Source organism: Cebus imitator, unplaced genomic scaffold, assembly GCF_001604975.1.
Source record: "Cebus imitator isolate Cc_AM_T3 unplaced genomic scaffold, Cebus_imitator-1.0 Scaffold216, whole genome shotgun sequence".
Taxonomy (NCBI): Eukaryota; Metazoa; Chordata; class Mammalia; order Primates; family Cebidae; genus Cebus; species Cebus imitator.
This window is the reverse complement of record NW_016107531.1, coordinates 2,460,287-2,469,487: the sequence shown is the minus strand read 5'-3', so window position 1 is coordinate 2,469,487 and position 9,201 is coordinate 2,460,287. Positions and strand designations below refer to the sequence as shown.

Here is a 9,201-nt window from a genome sequence, read left to right as displayed (position 1 = left end):
TCTGATACGGAGTCTCACTCTATTGCCCAGGCTGGAGTGTAGTGGCAAGATCTCGGCTCACCACAACCTCCACCTCCCGGGTTCCAGTGATTCTCTTTCCTTAGCCTCCCGAATAGCTGGGATTACAAGTGTGTGCCACCACACCTGGCTAATTTATGTATTTTTAGTAGAGATGGGGATTTATCATGTTGACTAGTCTGGTCTTGAACTCCCGACCTCTAGTGATCTGCCCACCTCAGCCTCCCAAAGTGCTGGGATTACAGGCGTGAGCCACCGAGCCCAGTCCTCCTAAGGCTTTCTTGACTTCTAAAACAAAATCCAAATTCCCTACTGAGGTCTCTAAGTCCTTCCACAGTTTGGTGGCCTCAGCCTGCCATCCTGACCACACTCATTGTACCCCAGCCTCAGGGTCTTTGCACAGGCTGTTCCCTACACCTGAACCCTCTGCCCCCAGATTTTCTTTTTCTCATCATTCACACATCTGCTCAATGTCACTCCATCGAGAAGCCCTCCCTGACCACCCAGTCGAACTCTGTCTCTCTCAGCCCAACTTAATTTTCTTCTTAGCACTTGTTTTGTTTCTGTCTCCCCTGCTGGAATGTAACATGCCCCCAAAGCAGAGGCTTTATCTAGTCAGTGATGTTCTCTTCGCACCAAGAACAAAGCCCAGCATATAGTAGCTACACAATCAATACATCTTGAATGAAGATGTAGTCACTGACACAGACACATATACATGAATATGCTTACACAAACACACGCTGTCACACAGGAAGACACACAAAAACTCAGTGAAGTACACGCAGAGAAAAATCACAGACACATCTGTGAACAGCACACAATTATGTAGCTCGTATAAACACATAAACACACACTCATACAAGTCATTGGATAGACTCACACACTAACACACATTAATCTTTACCTATACATCTATTAATCCACACACATACAAACACTGACATGCACAGGCACGTACACCCAGACACACAAAAACATGCTTACACAGACACGCGTGTATGAAGAGTCAGGAGCATGGTCACGAACGGACACCTACACACACACACACACACACACACACACACACACACACAGACACACACACACGCTCGCCCTTGCCTGGCCTGAAACTGATGCCCTTGCTAAGCCTGGCTTGGGTGGGCACCACTGGGCCGCTCTGCAACCCTTGGCCAGGAGGACCCCAAACCTCCTGGCAACAATCCCCTCCCAGGACAGACAATCTGAGATGGGGTGGGGGCTGCTAGGCACCCCTAGAATTATGACTGCTCTGAGGCTGCCATTAGGAGCAGCAATGTCACCGAGGCCATTAGCTGCCTAGGCAGGGCTGTAAAACATGCCTGGCTCAGCGTGCTCTCCTCCAGCCACGACTGTGTCTGCAGTCACCCCGCCCACAGGGCAGTCTCAAATGCCAGAGACAGTGGCCTCTCATGGCCAGGTGCTAATGAGACAAGGTCAGCAGGGAAAAGCTCCTCCGTGCCCCCAGGTAGATAATCACCTGGCTGGTTGGCTGACGACCCTGTGGGGTGGGGGTGGGCAGTAGGCAGTAGTTCTCAGCGAGGCAAGGCAAGCTGGTCTGCGCTCTGCCCGGAGCCGGCTGGATCCAGCAGGGGCTTGGGCTAGAGAGGGCTATGGCCACCAGGGGAGGGGCTGAGATGACACCTGGCCCCCAGGTGGGCTCTGCCAGTGCTTGGAGCTCCCAAGGCACACTCAAGGCCAGACCCTGGGCAGCAAGCCAACCCCAGAGCCCAGCAGCTGGCATAGCCCAAGCTTCTCCAGGTCCCCTGCCTGGTCTGCTCAGGACGCCAGTCTGAGCTCCTGAAGTCTTCTGGGAGCTGGATGTGTCCGTTGCCCCAGCACCCATGTGAGAGACCCTCGGGAACCCTCCGTGGCCATCCTCCCCAGCCCTTGCTCATGGGGAGCATTTGGGTGACACCCCCTGCTGGGCACAGGAAGTGGAGGGGCAGCTTCCAGAGGGGTCCCTACCATACGTCCAAAAGCCTAAAAGCTGAAGAGAATACACTTTGTTCAAGAACTCAGTGATATAGCTGTGAACAGGGACTAGCATGATGGAGGGCAGAGCGGGGAGGGGACATGGTGCGTTCAAGGCTTGGGAGAAACCCAGACTGGCTAGAAGGGGGTGGGGGAGCTGAAGAACAGGTGACGCCCAAACCAAGCAGCCGCAAGACAACAATTCAGGTCTTTAACCTGGGGACACCGGGAGCCACAAATGGGGAAGGAGTGATGTGATCTGATTTGACACGACATCCCTGGCAGTCTCCTGCAGCACGTGGCCATTATTCTGATACCAAAATGCAGAGGTGGACGGGTACAGGAAAAGGGGAGAAGACATCTCACAGTGTGTCAGGGACTGTGCACTAGCACCCGATGTTTTGCCAAAAGAATGGTGCTTGTATCTGGTGTTAAACCAAGAAGCTGAGTTCCATCCATTCTTTTATTCATTCACACATGCATATTTGTATCTACCATCATGTAGGCCTCATGAAGATAAGAAATAAACCAGATCCTGCTGTCCAGGGGTGTACTGTCCAGTAGAGGAGGAAGAAAGGGAAGGGGCAAGAGCTGGAACCAGCATTTATGGAGCGCCTGCTGTATGCCTCACAATCACCTGCTGAGGAAGGTACTTCCCAGGCCATTTTATAGACAAAGAAACAGACTCAGGGTGGAGCCACCTGCCCACATTCTCACAAAGGGCTCCAGCCCCGAAGGCAGAAAGGCTTCAGAGTGACAGAGAGCAGCCTGAGCTCCTCCAAGGGTAATTTCAATCCTTGTCTTCAGGCCCAGCAAGGTTCTGAAGTTCCCGGAAAGGATGAGACCCTCGGGGATTGGTCTGAGGGCCCAGCGCTGCCTCCCCCTCTGCTGTGATTAATGCCTGACATTCCCTCCACTTGCAGGGAACTCATCAGACTAATATTTCCTGATGTGAACTCCATGTCGCCCTCGAATGAGAAATCCCAGCCCCTTCACATTCCATGCCCCAGATGAATGGGCTCCCGTCCCGGGTTCCATGAATGATGCAGCCCATGTCTGCAGAGGGAGGTCGATAAAGACCCTTTATCAGCAGAACCATGCCCCCCCACCCCCCGGCCAGCCATTGGATCCCAGCTCCCCTGTGACGCTGCTCCTCTGGAGCTGACCCTGGACTGCCTGCCACAGATGGGGAGGCAAGGTCAGTGCCCAGCAGATGGGAAGAAAGGACTCCGTGAAGGAGGGATAGGCCTTCTCCAGCCCTGCCTCCCATAGCTGGGGCTCTTGGGGATCAGAAGGAAGGGGCGGGGTCTGCCAACATTTTGCTGTGAGCCCAAGGAGGGCATAAGCATGTAGCCAGGCTGGGAGCAGATGGCTGCTGAAGGCAACCCAGAACCTCCAAGGCTCTGTGGAGTGAAAATGGAGGGTGTAGAGCCAAGTGGTTCTAGGAACAGAAACACCAGTGGTTGTTCTAGTGGTGACAGAAAATAGAAATGGTATCCAGCGTCATTTACTGAGTACTTGCCATGTGCTAGGCATGGTGCCCTGATCCTCACAGAGCCCCACGTAAAAGGAGGTATGACTCCCTTTTACGGGCGAGAAGAGTGAGGCCTAGAACAGTTAAATGACAGTCTGAGTGGAGGTGTCAACATTCAACCTTAGATTTCCCTAGCTTCTAAGCTGTGTTTATAGCTATTCATCATCCAGCCATTCAACTGCTATTTGTACAATGATGTCTTTGTGCCTGGCATTGAGCCAAGTCCTGGGAATATACAAGGCAGAGGTGGTCTCTGTCCCCATGGAGCTTGCAGTCCTGTAGGGGTAACTGACAATTACCAGGGGACAGTGATGCTTCAGTGAGAATGTGGGTTGGGCCCGGCTGCTCAAGGAGGATCTTGCCAAGGAGAGGGGAGCACCTTACCTTGCCCTTAGCACAGTTCTTCCTAGGGAGAAGCCAGTCCAATGTCGAGTATGGGTCCTGAGAATAAGCTCTCCTTGAGGTAGCCAAAGGTAGAAAGAATCCAGGGCTGAAAGTCAAAGCACTGAAGGCCAAAGCCAAGAAAAAGAGAGCAGCCGTCCTGCCCAGCAGGTGCCCACGGGTTTATAGCAGAAGTGGAGTGAGAGTGTGGCTGGGACAGAACCAACCAGAAGGAAACTAGGGCTCTCCTGCTTGAAGGGGTCAGCCAGAGCTGCGTGGACCCTGGCTGCGGGCAGCATAGGCTGGCGTCAAGGTGGAGATGGACAGGATAGCTGTCCACACCCGAAAGGGGTCTCCCCACTGAGCGTGCCCGAGACAACAGGAGATACTTGGAGCCAGGTACACAGCAGGTGATCCATCGGTGGGAGGTCCCCAGCCAGAGGCTCAGGGGTGAGCTGGCATGGGTAAGGACAGGAGCTCAAGCCCCAGACAAGCAGGGTGGTTTCCAGCTGAAGCTCCAGGCCCTGCAGGAAGAGGGACAAGGGTAAAAGCCAGATCTGAGCTGACCCACAGCCAGAGCCTGGGGCGCTAAGAGTAACACTGAAGGTCACCTGCTGAGGTGCTGTGGCCAAGCGGCCACTCTTCAGTCAGTCAGGGTGGGCCTGGGGCTCCCACTGGGAGAGGCAGGGTAGCCCACACCTGGGGCTGCCAGGAGCTGGAAGGAAGGGGCGGGAAGAGCCTCAGTCCTGGCTGCGGAAGAGCTCGTGTCTCCCCTGCATTTTACCCGTAGTTTGACTCTAGGAGCTCATCATGTGCAGTTTCCTGTATTTTAAAGGGTGGATGCATCACGCCCTCTGACCTCTCCCTCCCTGAGCCCCACCTGCACAAGGCTCACCCTGTTTCTGAAGCTGCCTTGAACCTAACCCTCAATTCATCCTTGACCCTCACCCCATCCGGAAATTTCTTCCATCTCTGGACTTCAGCCCCTCCCTGACTTTCCACCCCCTCCTCAGTCCACCCCAGTTCTAAGCCTCTCTGCTCCCTCAGCTGGTTACCCCATTTCTGACTCCTGCCCCACCCCTGCCATCCCACACCCCACCCCAGATCCTTCTGCATCCTTCCCACTCACGCTGCCTCTGGAACGGGATCAGGACTCAGCAAGGCTGTGGGAAGAGAGATGACTGTATCTGTTGCTCATATTCCTTAGAAATGATTTCAAAGCTGACTGGGCATGGTGGCTCACACCTATAATGCCAGTACCCTGGGAGGCCTAGGTGGGCAGATCACTTGAGGTCAGAAGTTGGAGACCAGCCTGGTCAACATGGTGAAACCCTGTCTCTATTAAAAATTAGCCAGACGAGGTGGTGGGCAGCTGTAATCCTGGCTCCCCGGGAGGTGGAGGCAGGAGAATCACTTGAACCCAGGAAGCGGAGGTTGTAGTGAGCAAGATCGCGCCACTGAACTCCAGCCTGGGTGACAGAGCAAGACCCTGTCTCCAAAAATAATAATAATGATTATTTCAGAGCTAAGAGGTTCCTGTTTTCTTTGGGGAGCCAAAAAAAAAAAAAAAACAGGTGGGAATTTCAAAATGTACTTTATAAAACAGGTGGAATTGCAAAATGACCACATTAAAATACCAGATATAGATAGTATCAATCCACAGCTTGAGACATCAGAGTAGTGGTCCCCCTTGTTTGAGGCAGGAGGATTGAGGCAGGAGCAGGACACAGGGGGAGGGGGGCTTCTGGGGGTTACTGATGTGGTTTCTGGATGTTGGAAAAACAGGTGTGTTCAGTTGGTAAGATTCATCAAACAATGTATTAATTATTTGTGCCCTTTTTGGTATCTACGCTGTACTTCAATAAAAAGTTTTTCTAAAATGCTCTGGGCAGATTGGACCCTCAGGGTAACAGAGCTGGCTGCTGGGTCCCTGTAGCAGTGGGGAAGGCCACACCAGGGGCTCTTGGAAAAGCACAGTCCGGTTCTCTGTTCCCAGGATGGTTTTACCCCAATGGGATGCTGACAACGAGCCCCCGCCCCGCTCTGCTCCACCACACACCCCACTGTCCTCTGGGACCCTGCCTTAGTGCCAGCTGCCTTTCCTACCCTAACAGCTGTATTTTTCAGGTACAATATGACAGGCTCAATCCATTCCTGTTATATATTTCCCAGTAAATGGACAAGGTGAAAACAGTGTCAGTTCAAATCACTATCATGACACTTAATTCTGATTTACTGTACCTTTTGCTGCAATCTTGAAAGTGCCTGCATCCGTGGTGAGCTGGATTGCCCAGTCGGGCCCCACGGGGTCGACGTTAAGATCAGCTTCAATAAAAGAATTTAGGGTAAGGCAGCCCCAGGTGGGTGGGGGGCAAGCTGGGGCCCAGAGGACCAGCCAGCGGAGATGCTGAATCTGCTGCTCTTCCACGCCTCCCTCCCTCGACTCTTTGTCCCCAGCCCTGTGTTTGCAGCAGCTGGGAAATTTATGGAGGCTCCATAAACGGGTTTTACAGACAGCTGTTAGAGCGTGCGGAGCAAGGCTTGGCTGTCAGGGGACCCAGTCGCAGGCTTACAGCCAAGACACTTAAATATTATGGCCCCACATATATAAAAAGTGTGCTGTGCACGTCCTCGGCTGCCTCCCTCCTCCTGACCTGGAGCACAGGGTCTGGCCAGAGAATAGTGGTGCTGGCAGTTGCTGGCTCGGCAGAGACAGAATGCTCGAAACCCCTTGCCGCAGCCCCTGCCACTGCTGCCACCGGGAGACTCTGGCAGGCTGGCAGGATGGAGCAGAGAGGCTTATCCAAACAGCAGTGGCTGGCCCCCGCCTGCCCCTGCCCTCCTGGCCCGTTGTGCCCAGCTCAGCTCACCAAGTTCTCTTAGCCTCGGGGCCTTGCTCCAGCTGTTTCCACTGCCTTGAAAGCTCCCCCTTCCTTTCTCCCAATCCCCCCACCTTTTCTTGGCCAATTCCTACCTACCCTTCCAGAATCCAGCCTAAATGGTGCTTTCTGAAAGGCACTGTCACTGCCCTTCAGAGTCAGGTCTCCTGTTAGAAATGCTCATAGCCCCCCTGGACTTCTTCATAACATTTATAACAATTGTAATTAAATAATTATTGGTGTCATTATCTGTTTAACGTCTGTCTTCCCCACTGGACAATAAACTCCGTGAAAGCAGGGACTCTATCTGAATGTATCCCTACTGCCTTGGGCAGGGCCTGGCACTCAGTGAATATGCAATGAAAGATGGCACACGTGAATGAATGAATAGGCAGAGATGAATTCCACACAACCCTCAGACAGAGCACAGCGACATGTGCTCAGTTCTAAGAGCAGGAGAAAGATTTCTCGAAGAGAAGGCACTCTACAAGGGGGAATCCAGAAAAGGCTTCCAGGGAAGAGATGCCATTAGACCTCATAGTACAAGTAAAGCGCTTTCATTCAGAAGCCCCAATCATGAAGCTCAAAACATGAGACAGTGGCTGGGCGTGGTGGCTCACGCCTGTAATCCCAGAACTTTGGGAGGCCAAGGCGGGCGGATCACAAGGTCAGGAGATCGAGACCATCCTGGCTAACCTGGTGAAACCCCATCTCTACTAAAAATACAAAAAATTAGCCGGGTATGGTAGCACATGCCTGATCATGCCACTGCACTCCAGCCTGGGTGAGAGAGTGAGACTCCGTCTCAAAAAAATGTGAGACAGTGAGTGAGTCCCTTAGTCTCAGTGAGCCTCAGCTTCCCATTTTTAAAATGGGACTAATGATGGTGCATACATCATATGGGTACTGGGAAGGTCAAATGTACTTCCATAGCACGTGTAATAAGAGTTCCTAAACTACATCACTAGTAAATACAGCTGGAGCTGGGTAATGCCAGGGAATGGGAACAACATGTATGAAGGTATTGATGAGGAATAAAAATCATTCACTGCTGCCTTGGAAGCCAGACTTTGTATCTCAGAAATTCAGCCTGAGCTATGTGACCAGGGGAGAGTGTCTGACCTGATAAGAACCAATCACAGATGGCTGGCCAGTGACCTATGACCTAAGGCCAATAAGATTTCCTCTCATGGGCGATTGATTGAAGAGACATGGAAGAACTGGCAGGAAGAGCAGAAACTGTAAGTTGCATGATAAAAATATCACGGCATAACAAAATAGAAATTAAGTAAGTACAGGAGTCAGAGAGAGCCAGTCCAGCCCATCTCAAGCCTTATGATGGAAGTCTTTTTTTTTTTTTCTAGAAGAAGAAAGAGAGAAAGAAAGAAAGAAAGAAAGAGAAAGAATAAAAAAAAAAGAAAGAAAAGAATGAAGGAGAGGAAGAAAGAGGAAGAGGAAGAGGGAGAGAGAACAGGGGTGTTGCTTTATTACCCGGGCTAGAATGCAGTCTAAAAATGGGTATGCCTGTAATTGTGTTTAATAATAGAGACATAAAAAAAAAAATAAATGAGGGAAGAAAATAACTAACAAGATTTCATTTAAACCTGTAAATAGGTGTGATGTGGTACTGATAAGAGTGTATATTTTGTGTATTTAAAGTATCTGAGTTCAAGTCCTGGATATCGATGTTAACTTTCTGTCTCATTGATCTGTCTAATATTGATGTTGAAGTCTCCCACTATTATTGTGTGGGGGTCTAAGTCTCCTTATAAATCTTATATATCTGAGTATTCCTGTACTGGGTGCGTATATATTTAGGATCTTTAGCTCTTCTTGTTACATTGATCCTTTTATCATTATGTAATATCCTTCTTTGCTTCTTTTGATTTTTGCTGCTTTAAAGTCTATTTTATCAGCAAAAATTGCAACTCCTGCTTTCTATTTATTTATTTATTTTTGCTCTCCATTTGGTTAGTAAATTTTTCTCCATCCCTTTGTTTTGAGTGTTTGTGTATCCTTGCATGTGAGATGGGTCTGGATGTAGCACACCAATGGGTCTTGGCTTTTTTTGCCTGTCTATGTTTTTGGATTAGGGGATTTAGTCAATTTACATTTAGAATTAATAATAATATATGTGAGTTTGATATTGCCATTTAATATTAGCTGGCTGTTTTGCCCATTAGTTGATGCAAGTTCTTAATTATGTTGATGTTCTTTATTTTTTGGTATTTTTTAGAAAGGCTGATACTGGTTGTTCCTTTCTATATGTAGTGGTTCTTTCAGAAGCTCTTGTAAAGCAGGCCTGGTGATGATGAAATCTCTGAGTGCTTGCTTGTTCACAAAAGATTTTATTTTTCCTTTGCTTATGAAGCTTAGTTTGGCTGGATGTAAAATTCT

The 9,201-nt window shown here is 50.1% G+C and overlaps 1 long non-coding RNA gene across 1 annotated transcript in view; it reads left to right on the top strand.

The window, feature by feature from the left end:
* The window catches only part of LOC119474165, a 14,699-nt gene extending 5,994 nt beyond the window's left edge, over window positions 1–8,705 (top strand). The window contains exons 2-3 of the long non-coding RNA XR_005203458.1: window positions 5,903–5,906; window positions 8,464–8,705. This is a non-coding gene — a long non-coding RNA (uncharacterized LOC119474165). The remainder of the gene's footprint in view (window positions 1–5,902; window positions 5,907–8,463) is intronic.
* The last annotated feature ends 496 nt before the right edge of the window (window positions 8,706–9,201 follow it).